Genomic DNA, 16,562 nt, shown 5'->3' on the forward strand with positions numbered 1-16,562 from the left:
CTTGTATCTGGACTCCAGAGCTGCTGAAAGCTAGTAACTTGGAATTGTATCTGAAAATTTTTTTGGCCGTACCCTGTGGTTTGTGTGATCTTCATTCCCTGGCCAGAGATTGAACCCATGCTGGCAGTGAAAGTACTGAGTCCTAACCACTGGACCCCCAGGGAATTGCCTAAATTCTTAAATTGAGGCCTGGGCAACAGCTCAGTTAACACACAGGCAGGGTTGAGTTCGCTTGTTGTCATTTCGCGAGGGCCTTGGTTTTTTAAAGGGGAGGAGACCCGTGAGGGGGCTTCGAGCCAGCTTATGAGGCTCTGAGTGAACTCCACCTGCATTTAAACTCGTCCTGAAAGTTCAGAAGTACTTAATTGGAGTGGGATAGAATTTAAACCTGGAAGAATAAATGATTTCAATTAGATGTGTGTCTGTTTGCCTAGCACTATGTCACTTTTTTTTTTGATGGTTTTTTTTTTTTTCAATCATAAGGAAATCAACATTCATTCATTTGTAATTCTACAGCTTGAAAATTGAGATACAACTTTTTGCAGTGCCAGCTTACAAAACGACTGCCACACTTAAAAGGGGGAGGTTTGAGTTAGTTTGGCAAGGAGACCAGTTAGAATCTTAATGTCTGTGGCTGTTTCCCCTTCAAGTATTTTTAAATTGTGGTTTGGGAATATAAAGATTTCAACTCTGAAAAGGTAGGTGACTTTACCTGTTGTTCAGTTGCTAAGTTGTGTCTGACTCTGCAACCCAATGGACTGCAGCACACCAGGCTTTTCTGCCCTTCACTGTCTCCTGGAGTTTGCTCCAACTCATGTCCATTGAGGACATCCAATGATCCCATCCTCTGTCACCCCCTTCTGCCCTCAATCTTTCCCAGCATCAGGGTCTTTTCCAATGAGTCAGCTCTTCTAATGAGGTGGCCAAAGTATTGGGAGCTTCAGCTTCAGTCCTTCCAGTGAATATTCAGGACTGATTTCCTTGCAGTCCAAGGGACTCTCAAGAGTCTTCTCCAACACCAGTTCAAAGGCATCAATTCTCTGGCACTCAGCCTTCTTTATGGTCCAACTCACACCCGTAAGTGAGTTGGAAAAACCATATCTTTGACTACAGATTTGGTGGCAAAGTGATGTCTGCTTTTTAGTATGTTGTCTAGGTTGGTAATAGATTTTCTTCCAAGGAGCAATTGTCTTTTGTTAATTTCATGGCTGCAGTCTCTGCAGTGATTTTGGAGCCCAAGAAAATCTGCCAGTTTCTTTTTTTTCCTATTTGCCATGGCTTCCCTGGTGGCACAGATGGTAAAGAATCTGCCTACAATGCAGGAGACCCAGGTTCAATCACTAGAGAAGATCCCTAGGAAGGTTCCCTAGAGAAGGAAATGGGAACCCCCTCCAGAATTTGCCTGGAAAATTTGATGGGCATAGGAGCCTGGTGGGCTACAGTCCATGGGATCACAAAGAGTCGAACACAGCTGAGTGACTAAACATTTGTCTTGAAGTGATGGGACTGGATGCCATGCTCTTAGATTTTTGAATGTTGAGTTTTAAGCCAGCTTTTTCACTTCCGTCTTTCACCTTCATCAAGAAGCTCTGTAGTTCCTCTTCACTTTCTGCCATTAGAATGGTATCATCTGCATATCTCATTTCTCCTGGCAATCGTGATTCCATCTTTTGCTTCATCCAGCTGGGCATTTCATGTTATGTACTCTGCATAGAAGTTAAGTGAGCAGGGGGACAATATACACCCTTGATGTATTCCTTTCCCAATTTTGAACCAGTCAGTTGTTTCATGTCTTGCTCTAACTTGCTTCTTGACCTACATACAGGTTTCTCTGGAGGCAGGTAAGGTGGTTTGATATTCCCATCCCTTTAAGAATTTTCCACAGTTGTGATCCACACAGTCAACAGCTTTAGCGTAGTCAGTGAAGCAGAGGTGGGTTTTTTTCTGGACTTCTCTTGCTTTTTCTATGGTCCAACAGATGTTGGCAGTTTGATACTTGGTAAGAGAAAGCAGCCTGGCTTATCCCCTGGACTGCAGAACGGGCTGAGACTGGGCGAGAGTGCCTCTGGACCTGGTTTACACCTCCTACCTTGCCACCTTAAGTAGGCAGTTCACCAGTGTTTGTGGATTTCTTGAGCATAAGTCTGTTGGTAGAGTCTTTGTCTTGGTCCCTGACCTTTGAGGTTGCCCTATGGCCCTCTGACTTACTTTTTCCCGTATTGAATTTGCTGGTCCAAACCTTAGCTCTACCCCCCATCCCGTCTGCTTGAGGCATTGTAATGGTTTCAGGAGTCTGATCCCCATCTTAGTTGAAATTACTGCCTTCCAAAGTAACAAGCCACTTCCCTAGAGGCTCAGACAGTAAAGCGTCTGCCTACAATGTGGGAGACCTGGGTTCAATCCCTGGGTCGGGAAGATCTCCTCGAGAAGGAAATGGCAACCCACTCCAGTATTCTTGCCTGGGAAATCCCATGGACGGAAGATCTATAGGCAACAGTCCATGGGGTCACAAAGAGTTGGACACTACTGAGCGACTTCACTTTGACTTTAACAAGCACAGTCTCCAGCTCAACCAGGAGGAAAAACAACTCTGGGGTCCTACTGTGGGCAGTATTTCCTCCCATGCTCTTAATTTCCAGCTCTTACTGTAAGCATCAGTTCCACTGCTTCTGCTTTTATTTTTCCCTATTTCATGCCATTTACTCATCTTTAATGCTTCCATTTATTCAATCAACACATTTTATTGAGTTCTTTTGATTGTCTTTTTCTTTTTCAACAAACAGCATTACAGCAATACACCTAGACGTTGTCTGTTAAGTCAGGAGGTGTGAGAGTGAAGATACAAGGCCCTTACCTTGTCTTTGAAGCGTTATCAGTGCAGTTAACTTTCATGGTGCAGTTATTGGACTGATCTGCTACAAGATGAAGGCGTGACTTAATATTCCAGATGATTCCTTCTAATTGAATCCTTCTAATTGAATTGAGGTGTGTACACCTCAGTTCAAGCCCTGCCTGCCTTGCTCTTACATTCTCTCAGGACTATCCTGACTAAAAAAACCTCGCTTCCCTGAGGGGCTCCTAGGATAAGCACCAAAGCTGGTTGGAGTTACTGAGACTTGCCAAGAATAAGGCCGGGGAGGGCTCCCGGAGCAATGAGAAAGGGACTCGAGAGCTGGGGAGGCTGAGCACTAAAGACCTGGTGCTCTCGAACTGTTCTGGAGAAGACTCTTGGGGCTTCCCTGGTGGCTTAGATGGTAGAGAAAATCTGCCTGCAGTGCAGGAGACCCGAGTTCAATCCCTGGGTCAGGAAGATCCCCTGGAGAAGGGAATGGCAACCCACTCCAGTATTCTTGCCTGGAGAATTCCGTGGGCAGAGGAGCCTGGTGGGCTACAGTCGATGGGGTCACAAAGAGTCGGACACGACTGAAGTGACAGCACAGAAGACTGTTTTGAGAGTCCCTTGGACAGCAAAGAGATCAAACCAGTCAATCCCAAAGGAAATCAACCCTGAATATTCATTGGAAAACTGAAGTCTGAAGCTCCAATACTTTGAACTACCTGATGCTGGGATAGATTGAGGGCAGGAGAAGGGGACGACAGAGAATGAGATGGTGGGATGGCATCACCGACTCTATGGACATGAGTTTGAGAAAGCATCAGGAGATAGTGAAGGACAGGGCAGCCTGGCGTGCTGCAGTCCATGGGGTGGCACAGAGACATGACTAAGGGGCTGAATAACCGCAACAGAGTTGGGAAGGGGACGGAAGGGTGGACGAAGCTGACCTGGCGATGCAGTGACCTCCGTCCTTCCCCTTGCCTGGATCATCACCCTAGTCCCATCTCGGCAGAATCCCACTAGCAGGTCTTTCTGTCTCCATAGTTTACATGCTGGGAATAGGGACAGAGTGATATTAGACAACCAGTCCCAGTTTTTAATAAAAATTGTAAGTTGTAGCAGCACCATATGCAAAGATCTGCAAAGAATGTAGAAGAGAGGGTTCTGATCTGAGACTTCTGAGAACTGTTCAGACAGATCTGGAAACTCTCAGGGAGGATGGGAGTGCATGGTGCCAACAGGAGAAACAGTGATGGGAGTTTCCTGGAGTCCAGAGGTTAGGACTCCATGCTTTCACTGCAGTGGCCTGGGTTCAGTCCCTAGCGGGGACGTGCAAGCTAAGCAGCCAAAAGAAAAGAAAGAAAAGGAACCGTGATGATAACTGCCTGAGAACAGGCCATGCTGAGGCAGCAGGAAAGGGTGCGGGCTTCCAGTAAGGTCAGAAAGTTGGGCAGAGCTGGATCAAAGGCTGCCGTAAAAATTTGAATGTTTATCCTGAAGGTTTTCGTAACAACTCTCACTTATCAAGCAATTACGGTGTACCAAGCACTGTGCTAGAAGCAAACTATAAGCTCATTTGGCCCTCATTCTAGTCCTTTGAGGTAAGCCTTACTTACCTCAACACAGCCAGTGAGTTGGAGAGGGGATTTGAAGCCAGCCCGACTGAGTGACTAATATTTTTCTTTTTTCTTTTCTTTTATTTTTTTTTTACATTTATTTTTATTAGTTGGAGGCTAATTACTTTACAATATTGTAGTGGTTTTTGTCATACATTGACATGAATCAGCCATGGATTTACATGTATTCCCCATCCCGATCCCCTCTCCCACCTCCCTCTCCACCGATCCCTCTGGGTCTTCCCAGTGCACCAGGCCCGAGCACTTGTCTCATGCATCCAACCTGGTTGGTGGGAATGCAAACTAGTACAGCCGCTATGGAGAACAGTGTGGAGATTTAAAAAACGGGAAAGAGAACTGCCATATTTTTCACTTTCACAACCTGGCTAGGAACCGCTACACTGGACTCCCAATGCCGTGGGTCGGTGGGGAGCTAGGAGACGCAACTCCTCAGACGAAATTGCAGTGAGGAGAGTCACATCAGGTTAGCGGGGCAGTGAGGATGGAGGCAGGGCCACAGTTTAGAAGGCCGTGGCAGTGGTGGGCCCCCGCCTGAGTACAGTGGTTTGGAAGCATGAAGAGACGCAGGTGGGTTTGAAAGCTATGCAGGAGAAAAAATGGATGGGACTATTCTCTGAAGGTCCTTATTTTATCTCCACATGCCAAAAGAAGAGAGTTCAGCAGTGGAAGCCTGATGGCTCCTTACTAAAGGAAGGCCGCCGGCTGACTGTCAGAATTGAACGCAAGTCCAGGAGGCTCACCTAAGAAGCAGCAGTGCTGTTCTGCAGTTGTGTTTGACTCTTTGCAACCCCGTGGACGCCAGACTTACCTGTCCTTCACTGTCTCCCGGAGTTTGCTCAAACCCATGTCCATTGAGTCGGTGATGCCATCCGACCATCTCATCCTCCGTTGTCCCAGTCTCCTCTCGCCTTCAATCTTTCCCAGCATCAGGGTCTTTTCAAATGAGTCAGTTCGTCCCATCAGGTGGCCAAAGTATTGGAGCTTCAGCTTCAGCATCAGTCCTTCCAATGACTATCTGGGCTTCCCTGGTGGCTCAGACAGAAGAGAGTCCACCTGCAGTGCAGGAGACCAGAGTTCAATCCCTGGGTTGGGAAGATCCCCTGGTATGGCCACCCACTCCAGGAGCCGTGGCTACCCACTCCGAGAGAATGGCTATCCACTCCAGTATTCTTGCCTAGAATTCCACAGACCGAAGAGCCCCGCGGGCCGCAGTCCATGCGGTCACAGAGTTGGACATGACTGAGCGGCTGACAGATCCGGAAAGGATGCTGAGGCCCGTGTTCAGCCCCGCGGAGGGTCTTTGGCGCCACCTGGTGAGCGTGATGGCCATGACGTCCTCCTGAATCTCCATGGTGAATATTTTTGTGTCCACCCTTCCAGCTTTAGGTCTTTTCTTTCCTCCTCACCTGCTCTCCTTCAGCTCTTGAAACATGAGCCTTCACTCTTCTGACCCAGAGACCTTTGTCTCCCTTTACAAGCTCTCAGCCTCCCTGGTTCTTTGACACCCCAGCTTCTTAGCGCTCATCCTCTGTAGTCAGCCCTTCTTGGTCATTTTCTCCAGAGTCCCTGCTTCAGCTTCCACGACACGCTGTTATCCATCATGTTACCTCCCTTTCCCTCTTCTCCTTATTGGCACAGTATTTCTAAGCAATTTCCTCCATTCCTCTGGAGGCAACTCCCACTCATAAAGTCTATCTCTGTCTAGACCTTGTTCCAGAGTTCTAAGTCTGTTTCTCAACAGCCTCATAGCAATGTCCCATAGACACACATCCAGAGAAGATCCTGTCTTTTCCCCAAACGTGTCTCTGTGAGTTACCCATTTATGTAAGAAGCACTTTGTACAGAAGCCCCTTGTTAATGTGCCAGACACTTAAAATCCCTTTAAAATGAAGTCCTGGACTGTCTGCCCTCTTAGCGCAGTAGGCAGTGCATCAGCCTCATAATCTGAAGGTCCTAAAATGAAGTCCTGGGGGGAGAGGGGGGAAGGGATAGATTGAGAGTTTGGCATTGACAGGTACACACATGTTATATTTAAAATAGATAACCGGCCTTCCCTGGTGGTCCAGTAGTTAACAATCTGTTTTGCAATGCGGGGGACACCGGTTCGATCCCTGGTCCGGAAAGATCCTGCGTGCCGAGGGGCAGCTAGGCCCGTGCCCCACACCACTGAGCCCGTGCTCCCCAACAAGACAAACCTCCACTGTGAGAAGCCTGCACACGGTCATTGGAGCCGCCCCCAATCGCGGTGACGCAAGGAAGCCCACGGGCAGCACCGAAGCCCCAGCACAGCCAAAAACAAAATAGAGAGCCAGAGACAGCCAGCAAGGACCTACCATAGCGCAGGGAACTGCCAGTGCTCGGCAATAACCTGAGTGGGAGGAGGATTTGAAAAGGAGTAGACACGTGTATACGTATCGGTGGATCCCTTTGCTCTACACCTGAAAGTAACACAACGCTGTCAATCAACCATCCTTCAGTTAAAACAATTAAACATTTAAAAATAAAAGGAAGTCCTCCACTTCACTCGATATGGTGCAATGACCTGTATGGGAAAACAGTCTAGGAAAGAGTGGATGCATGTGTATGTGTAACTGACTCACTCTGCTATGCAGCAGAGACGAGTACAACGTTGTACATCAACTAAAAAAACACTCAGTCTTTAAAAAATACATAAATAAAGTGAAGTCCTCACAGTAATCCCACAAATTGATACGCATCACCCTTTTACAAATGAGGAAACTGAGGCTCAGAGCCATTCAGTAGCAATCCCACAGCAGGTCAATAGCCGAGTCAGGGTCACTAACGCACTGCACCCCCCAGGATGCTCCAGCCAGACGGAGCCTGGTGACCGGCCTGCGCCCCACTCTCTGCTCAGCCAGCAAGGCCTCCTGAATTCCCTCTGTCACTTTCCCCTTTCAGTGCCCCCTCCAGCTGGACTCTCACAGCTCTCTTTTTCCTAGGTCTTTTTTTTTTTGGCCCCATGGTTTGCAGGATCTCAGTTCCCGGACCAGGGATGGAATCCCAGTCCTCAGCAGTGAGAGAGCCGAGTTCTGGCCACTGGACCACCAGGGAAGTCCCCTCTTTCTAGTCTTCCAGTCTCAGTGCTACTGCCGCTGACTCCACCCCGCGTGGGCCCCCACCCGCCCTCACTCTTGCTGCCAGGGGGATCACTGAGAAAAGAAATCCGGTCATGTCGCTTATTACCTCTAAGGTTTAAACTCCTTTGCAAGGCCTCTCTCCAGCCCTTGCTACATCCAGAAAATTATATCCCTCATCCACCCTTCTCTGAACCCTGTGCTCAACTCAGCCAAAGAGAGACCTTCCCAGATTCTCCCCGGCTTTTTACTGCCACTGGACCTTGGCACATGCTGTTCTCTCTGCCCAGAATATGCTCTTTCCACCATCAGCAAGTCCTACATAATCTCCAAAAGCAGCTTGTCACCTCCACTACGAAGGTAATGCTGCCTGTCCGTCCCCCATGACACATCCGCATACACCTTCCAGGGGACCCTACTGAGCTTGCAGCCATGTCCAGACCCCTCCTTCACCCACTTCCCAGACCCCAAAGCAGCAGCATCGTGTTTTGTGGCTCCTCGCACGGTGTCCACGCGGCTGTTGTCAGCAGCCTTTGAGGACTCTCCCGGTGAACTGACTGACCACTTCCTCTTTCAGTTCACACCTAGCTTCCTTCCTCCTTAATTTTGCCCCCGACATGTTTCCCATAGCTCCTTTGTGAAGTAGGAACTATATCTTATTCTTTAGATCTTTGACCTGCCCAGTGCCTGGGGAAAGACTTTAAGCATTAACAAACCATAGGGAACTTCCCTTGTGGTCCAGTAGCTAAGACTCCGAGCTGCCAATGCAGGGGACCCGGGTCTGACCCCAGGTCGGGGAGCTGGATCCCACATTCAGCAACTAAGTGTTCATACTTGGCACCTAAAGATCCCACATGCCGCAATTAAGATCCAGCACAGTCAAATATATAAATATTAAAAAAATAATAATGGTGATGAGACCACCTTGGTATCTGTATCCATCCCCATGCCCCAGCATAGATACCCAAACCACTCTCACCGGCCCTGCCTTAGGGCTGGCAGGCGGGGAGCTGATGTTGGGAGGGGCTTGTCATTAAGGCTGTCATTAAGGGTAAAGGTAGGGCAGACAAATCCTCCCGGGTTTGCCCAGGGTTGAGGAGTTATGCTGGACATGGGACTTTTAGCAATAAAACTGAGAAAGTCCTCTGGGCAAACTGGGACGGGTGATCGCGTCACGAATGGGAGATGTGATCTTCACTCGGAAGTGAAGGAGACAGAGCTGATGGACACCAGGCTGAACCACTCATGGTTCTGTGCTCGTCCCTTTCATACTCCATCTCCTGATGCACCTAGCATTCGACTCCCGATCGTTAGCGTCTGTTATACCCACTTCACAGAAGAGAAAACAGGTTCAGAGAGGCCTAAACCACTGGTTCTGTAGACTATGTCTTTCTGCTAGACATGCTGTCTTCGGGGTCCTTCAACCGCCTCCTCCCCTGGTGCCTGCCCCCTCCCCTCCAGAACAGTAGCCTCCCCTGGTGGGGTACCAGGCCAGTCATCTCCAGGGGGGACCTCACCTCAACCTGAGATGGCCAGGATAAGACTAGCTTCTTGTCAAAGTAAGAGGAACCCACCATCCTTGCCAAACTTCAACTATTTGTGTGCCCTTATATAGCAAGTAAATGTTGATATGCAATAAGATATTTCTCATATGCGTTTGCCAGATGAGTCAAGTAAGCTAATATTTGATTAGAAGTTAGAGGAGAAAAGGGATTTTTATCTCCAGTAATAAGATTTATCTGCCGGGTGTTCATTTGAAAAACCAGTACTACTGAAATGCCATCCATCAGCCATACTCACAGAATCATTGCTCTTATAATTTCTGATACTATGAGAACATAACACTGGCAAACCATTCTTCTCTTCTGCCCCTGCAATGGGCTTCCCCAGAAATGTAGGTGGTAGAGACACTGAGTTCCTCCCAAAATGGTTATTTCCTGTCTTCCTGACTAGACTTTGCTTTTCATTTATAGTTGCTACAGAAAAAAAAAGGAGACAGTTTCGTAATTTCTCTCATCCTTTTCTTCTCTTTCTTAAAACCAACCAAACAAACAAACAAAACAATGGTTTTCTAAGTCTGCTTGTATGTTTCTAAGTAACCCCAGGGAAAGAAAAGCGGACAAGTTACTAACAGGATGATAGTTGTAAGTGGTCAGAAAGCCTCGCGTCTCTATCGAGTGAAGCTTCCTGCTCTTTGGTGGGAAGTAGGGGTGGCTGTTCTCTTGGCTGCACGGCCACCACGACCTGTCGTTCTACGTTCTTGATTTGAGAGAGAGCAAGTGCCGTCCCACACGCCCCAGCCCGACACGCTCACACAGACACTCACATACACACGCGCGCGTGCACGCCTCTTGGCGCCTATGCTGCACCTTCTGTCCTCGTACATAAGGAGTTCCCATAACTTGGCCCCGAGTCCGCTGAGGTCTGGTCAGCGGCTTCGTGCTGATACTGGCCATGAACCTTTGCTTCTATGTCTACTTAAAATTCTGCATCCCATTCCGGATCTGACCCCAACCACAATGACCCGACCCCCAGGTATGCTGTTCTCAGCCCCTCAGCTGATCCCAGGATTAGGCTCCTCCATCACTGCCTTTGGTCTCACAAATGGACCCTGCCAAGCCCCACCGTGATTTAAGCCATGATTCGGCCAGGAAGAAAAATCAAATGAAATAAAGAACAACAAGCAACCGAGGCAGCAGCTGGGGGTCAAGAAGCAGGTTCAGAGAGTAGCTCCACGCGTGGGAACAGCGGTTCGGCCTTGTTTCAGAGCAACGTGGAAAACCAAACAGAAAGGGCCTTGTTTCTGCCGAGCCTGGGCAAGCTGAGAGAGAAGGAGAAAACCAGGGAAAAGGAATCGACACTTAACTGAGACGTTGCTGTCAACCTCACTGTAGTGATCCCTTTAGTCCACAGAACATCCCTATTACATATGTTTTAGAGGAAATACTGACTTGATGTATGTAAGATCATGGCATTGGTGAGACAGGGAAATGCTGATTTCAAAGTTTATATCCTTTCTTCTATGCCTATTGTTTCTGGTTATATTATAGATATAAGCAAAAAAGGAATTCAGAAACAAAAATTTGAAAAAAAAAATCAGATATTGTTTACTCCACCAAACAGAACAGAAGAACAAGGCTGGAGATACACACATGCTGTCTGTCTGGCTATCTGTCTATCTACCATCTTCTGATGTATCAACATTTTTTAAATGTAGCTCCTGCTCAAGATTCCACCACATGGGAGAAAATTAATTTTTTTTCACCAAGCCCAACTATACTGAGCTTCACAGAAGAAATACTAGGAAGTGTGAAGACACGAAAGAAGTGAAACAACTTGGTTTGGTTCCAACAGTGCAGGTGAGGGAATCCCCAGTGATGAGTTTTGCTGTGTCAAGAAGAACCGGGCTGAGTGGAAATTACTCACTTTGAGTGGTATTCAGCCAGTGATGTCACTGACTAATATCTAAGTGATGACTATTTATACCCACCATCCCTCCTAACCATTCCTTCAGGCTTGACTTAGAGACGGGGAGCTTCATGAAGGAAAAAGGCTCCCAGGGAATAAGTGATGGATGTGAGGGGGTGAAGCTGTGACCAGATGGACAGGGTCCATGAGGGGAAAGTGTGGAGGTGTATAGCTCACCTCCTTTTGACCATGTAAGAAGTGAAGAAAAGGGATGACAAAAATATAGACACAAAAAGCAAAAACAAACCCCCCAAGCCCCTCTGAAATTTAAAAAACAAAAAAAAAATTATAGGCCAAGAATAAAAATTACATGAACTTTGTAAGATTATGGAAATTTTGCATATTTTTCTTCCTATTTTTATTAATCTTCTCTCTTTTCCGATTGGGATTGACAATAAAGATCTCAAACATGGATAAAACTACCAAATTGCAAATCATCTTGATATTTTCACAGTTGACCTTATTCTTGGTGTTCCTGAGATGCCTATAGGCAGTGTGATAGTAACTTTTGACTGCAGAGCATTTTTCCAAAGGAAAAAATGAGGAAGCAATTATAGAGCTCCCGTGACAAAATGAGAGTGTGCTTTGAACCCGAAGGTGAAAAAGTTGCTGGAAGAAATGGTCAAACTTGATGTATGTATTTAACAACCAGGAAATGGAACCCCAACAAGGCATTACATCTTCCTTCTTTATTTTAATTTTAAATAAAAAACAATAGATTAAAATTATTTATATTTAAATTACAAAATATCAATTATTATTGTTCAGCCCCTAAGTGGGGTCCAACTCTTTTCGAGAGTAGTTATTCAATAAGTGGCAATTTAGTAACTCACGCATTGAGGACTCCAAGGATCTCTCATTTCATTTCTTGCTATTTTCAAGAACAGCATGCAAACACACACACACTCCAAACACACACACTTTATGAAGCAAATCCCAAATAAGGAAATCCAGAAAATGCACAAAGAATACTTGACTACCTGTACATTGGTTTAACAACTATTAAGATTTTCCCATATTTATTGCAACTCTGTGTGTGTGTGTATCTACATCCACTTCAAAATAAAGACATCCTGGCATTTTAACCTTTAAATACTTAAAGCTGTCTTGCTACATAACCACAGTAAAGTAATCATGCTGAACAAAGTTGAAAATAATTTCCTAATATCATTGATTATCCAATCTATTTTGTCATTTATCTCAAAAGTATCTTTATATCTGTTTTCCCCCAAAAGTGTTGCCAAAAATCACCCTCTAAGTTTGATTGTAATGTCTCTGCAGTCTCTCTTAATCCCCCCTCCTCCTTTTTTATATTATTTTTCAAGAGCTCAGGCCAGTTGCCTTATAGAATATCTCATATTCTGTGTTTGTGTGGTTGTTTTCTTCCTGGCTTCATTTGACTTATTCCTGTACCCATTGTATTTTCTGTAAACTAGAACTTTGAGCAAAAGGCTTTATTAGATTCAGATTAAAGATTTTTCACAGTAATTCTTCATAGGTGATGCTGTGTACTTTTCCTCTCATCAAGAAGCGTGTGATGACTGAGCTGTTGTCTCATTATTACTGAAGTCAAGTTAGACCGGCGAGCTGAGGCCGTGGCTGCCAGATCTCTCTCCTCTATGAAGATACATTCTCCCTTCTGTCAACAGCAAACAAGCTACAGGCACGACACTTTGGCGTGATGGGACTCTCCCTTTTCCAGTCACCTATTTCCTAACATTTAGACACTTTCCCTGAATCAATTCACACATTAGGGTTACAAAATGCTTATTTAATCATTCTAGTATTTCCTAGCTGGCCGTCATCTGAAAGGAAGACATTTTCTCATCTAGTGAACCGTATAGTTCTTTCTGAAAAAAATCAGGAAATCAGCTAGTTTCCTTTAAGTATCACTTATCTTTGTTAGGAATAGAATATCACCCCCAGTGGTCATAGAAAAGTTCTGTTGTTGTTGTTGCTTGCTTTATCTTTATTTTGATTATTATTAGGGACTTGTACATTTTTATCCATTCAGTGTGCTTACGTTGGTTATAGAAAAAAATTTTTTAAATCCTCAAATTGTCCCAAATTTGGCCAGTTGGAGCTACTTCAAGCTGGCTGCTCTTTTCTTTCATTTTTTATAAATATATTTTTGTTTTTTAAACATATTTATTTTTATTTTGCTTGCACTGGGTTTTCATGTGTCATGCAACTGAGTTGGATGTGGGATCTTAGTTCCCCAACCAGGGATCGAACCTACATCCCCTACGTTGGAAGGCAGATTCTTTACCACTGGACGACTAGAGAAGTCTACTCTTTTCTTTGGACGTGATTCCAGTAGTCTTTGAGTACTTTCTTGCTTTCTGAAACAAACTTGCTTTGCATATTCCCTAATCCAGGCCTGAAATAAGTCACTTCTCTAAGAAGCTCCAGTTCCTTTTATTGGGTGACGATATTAAGAAATCACAATCTGCGTTCTAGGAATGACCATCACTCCTGAAGGACCATTGCCTCCAGGCTCTATCGCTTGCTAGAGCTAGAAAATATATATACTTGTAAATCATTAGTTTAAATTGGCCATTTCCAGTTCAAATTTAATATTAGTGTTTTAATTTAGCTACTTTTTTCTTTCTTTTTATACACTAAAAATCATGCTTCCCAAATACATTACATCAGTCAGTCCTGCATTGCTTTATCCTATAATATATATAAACATAGTTTCAAAATAATAATACAATATTACTGCTAATGATAAAACTACTCAATGACCTTCAGTGTTTTTAGTAGTTCTTTTTGTCCTTAGAATATAGTCCAGTAGGAATATACAGTATTATTTTCTAATAGGAGTTAAAATAATTCTTGTCTCTCTGGTTCAGTCATTTATGTCTGTTTTAAATTTTAGGGGTTTCGTTTCATGTTTATAAAAATTATAGAGTACTTATATATTTCCAAAGTCAGTATCCAGTTTTATCCCTGTTGCCTCAAATGCATTCCCTCTTTTCTTCCTTCCCCTCCCCATTTTTAACAATTTCTGGTTTATCCTTTCCGTGTGGTTTTTTGCAAACATCTCCCCTCTTTCTTATGCCAAGGGTAGCACATACTATATGCCTTCTTTTGCATTGATATCTTGCAATTTTTCCACTACATCCTAGGGATCCCTCCATATCAGCTCAAGGAGATCTTCCTTGTTCTTTTTAACAGCTTTATGTTTCTCCACTGCGTGGATGTATTGTAACTCTTTCATCTAGTACATTCTTACTGGACATGTTTCCAGGGTTTTGCTATTAGCAAACATGGCATGTCCTTTTTGAAAGGCAGAGTACTATAAACTAACAACTACGTATCTATGTTTGGCATTTCCTTACCCATATTAAAATATGCTTTAGAAGAAAAAGGTTACTTACATTGATTTATGTTATTAACATCCTTTAGAACATTTGAGTTTCATGAACAATTTAGGAAACACCATGGTAGGTGCGCAGACTCACAGCTCTGACGGATACAAGTGTTTAGACTACTGCTTGAGCACATACTGTGCTCAATATGTGAAAATCTTCCCTGGTGGCTCAGATGGTCAAGAGTCTGCCTGCAATGCGGGAGACATGGGTTTGATCCCTGGGTTGGGAAGATTCTCTGGAAAAGAAAATGGGTACCTACTCTGGTACTCTTGCCTGGAGAATCCCCATGAACAGAGGAGCCTGGTGGGCTACAGTCCATGGGGTGGCAAAGTCAGACATGACAGAGACTAACCATACACGAAAGCTAATAGTGTTCAGAAAAGCAATAGTATTGATAACAGCTGAAAGTTTTTAAATGTTTTCTTTGTCTGGGCGTGTCATCAAGGAATCTGAGAGCTGAGTGGGCTACATCTCACTCTTTGGTCAGTCATCTGATCATGTGTTGAGTAACTGCTGCGTTCCGGGCAGTATGGTGGGAACTGGTACCCGGAGCCCGAGCATACGCTGCCAGCCTGAGGGAGGGGATGACGGACCACAGCAGGCCAGGCCAGGTCTCGGGAGTGGCGCTGAGGATCCAGGGGCGAGGCAGCAGGAAGTTTCAGGGGGCGGAAATGCCAGGCGGTCTTCTCTTGGGAAGAGGAAGTTGACTCAAATTTGGAGCCTCCACTGGAGGTGGAATCAAACCACAGGACACAGCCACATCACAGAGTTAGAGGCGATGGCCAGAGACGAGGGGAGGGGAGGGGAGGAGGGAGGAAGGGACAGCTCCTCCGCGGGCCTGGCCACTTAGAAGAGGAAAGGAAGCCTGAGAGAGACTCCATTCCGGGAGAAATGTCTGTCCACAGAGATAAACAGGTCACGTGATTGAGAAGGGCGGAAATGGGTGGTTTATTTAGCAAAGCTCACCAGGGAAGCCTCTGAACTTTTACCACGGGACTTGTGAATGGATGGCAAGTTGGAAGCGTTGATGTTAAGGTCACAGGCAGGAGAATTCTAAGGCAAGAGAATGTGGCTGTAACGTCATGAAAAAAGGACGATTACAAGGAGGTGAGGTTGGAGAGCCTTAGCCAGGAAGGAATTGAGACTCTAAGTGAGAAGGAAAGTCTGAACAAGGGGATCTACATGAATGGTCGGCAGAAGTGACATCTCTGCAGTAATTCCTAAACCTGGTCGTTCTTCTAGCTGGATATAAGAAACAGAAAGTGCAAGTGATAGTCGCTCAGTCGTGTCAGACTCTGCGACCACATAGACTGTAGGCTGCCAGGCTCCTCTGTCCATGGAATTCTCCAGGCAAGAATACTGGAGTGGTAGCTATTTCCTTCTCCAAGGATCTTCAAACCTGGGTCTCTTGCATTGCAGGCAGATTCTTCACAGTCTGAGCCACCAGGGAAGTCAAGGTCCAAAAGACAAGGATGGTAAATCCTGACAAGGATGGCAAAGGGTGTTCCCAGGATGACAGCTGTCTCGCTGAAGACAGTAGTTCAGACTGAAGCCAACAGAAGATTCTGGGAGGTGTTTTTTGGGGGGAGGGGGTTGATCTTTGTTTTTCTTAGCCACGCCTTGTGGCTTGCAGGATCTTAGTTCTGGGGACAAGGATTGAACCCGGCCCCTTGTCAGCAAAAGCGTGGATCAGAGGCGGTCTGGAAGTTTTATCTGACAGTAAAATGGACAACCTGAAGCAGCTGGTTGTGCTTTGAGGAAACTTGTGATTCACTAATGCTAGGTACCAAGAAAACCAATGAAAGGAAAGTCAGGCAATCATCGATCCCAGGGAGACAAAAAGCTGCCTAAGAAAGGAGGCTGGGCTGTGAACAGCCTTCACAAATTCATAATAACATAAACCCTGAACACCAACCTGGTGAAAGTTACAATATAACTACATTAAAGGAAGGGGTGCACTTGTGTGGTGTGAAGATGAAAAAAAAACTAGGTCTTCCTCTTCCATAGTGATAAGTAAAGAGAAAAGGCCTAAAGCTGAAAAATCAAGATGGAGCTAAACAAATGTGCTATTTAGAGACAGAAGGTCAGTACCAACAGAATTAGTTGAAAACAGTTGAAAAGATAATAGCAAACGAAGCAACAGACAAAG

This window comes from Dama dama, chromosome 7, assembly GCF_033118175.1.
Source record: "Dama dama isolate Ldn47 chromosome 7, ASM3311817v1, whole genome shotgun sequence".
NCBI classification, from domain to species: Eukaryota; Metazoa; Chordata; class Mammalia; order Artiodactyla; family Cervidae; genus Dama; species Dama dama.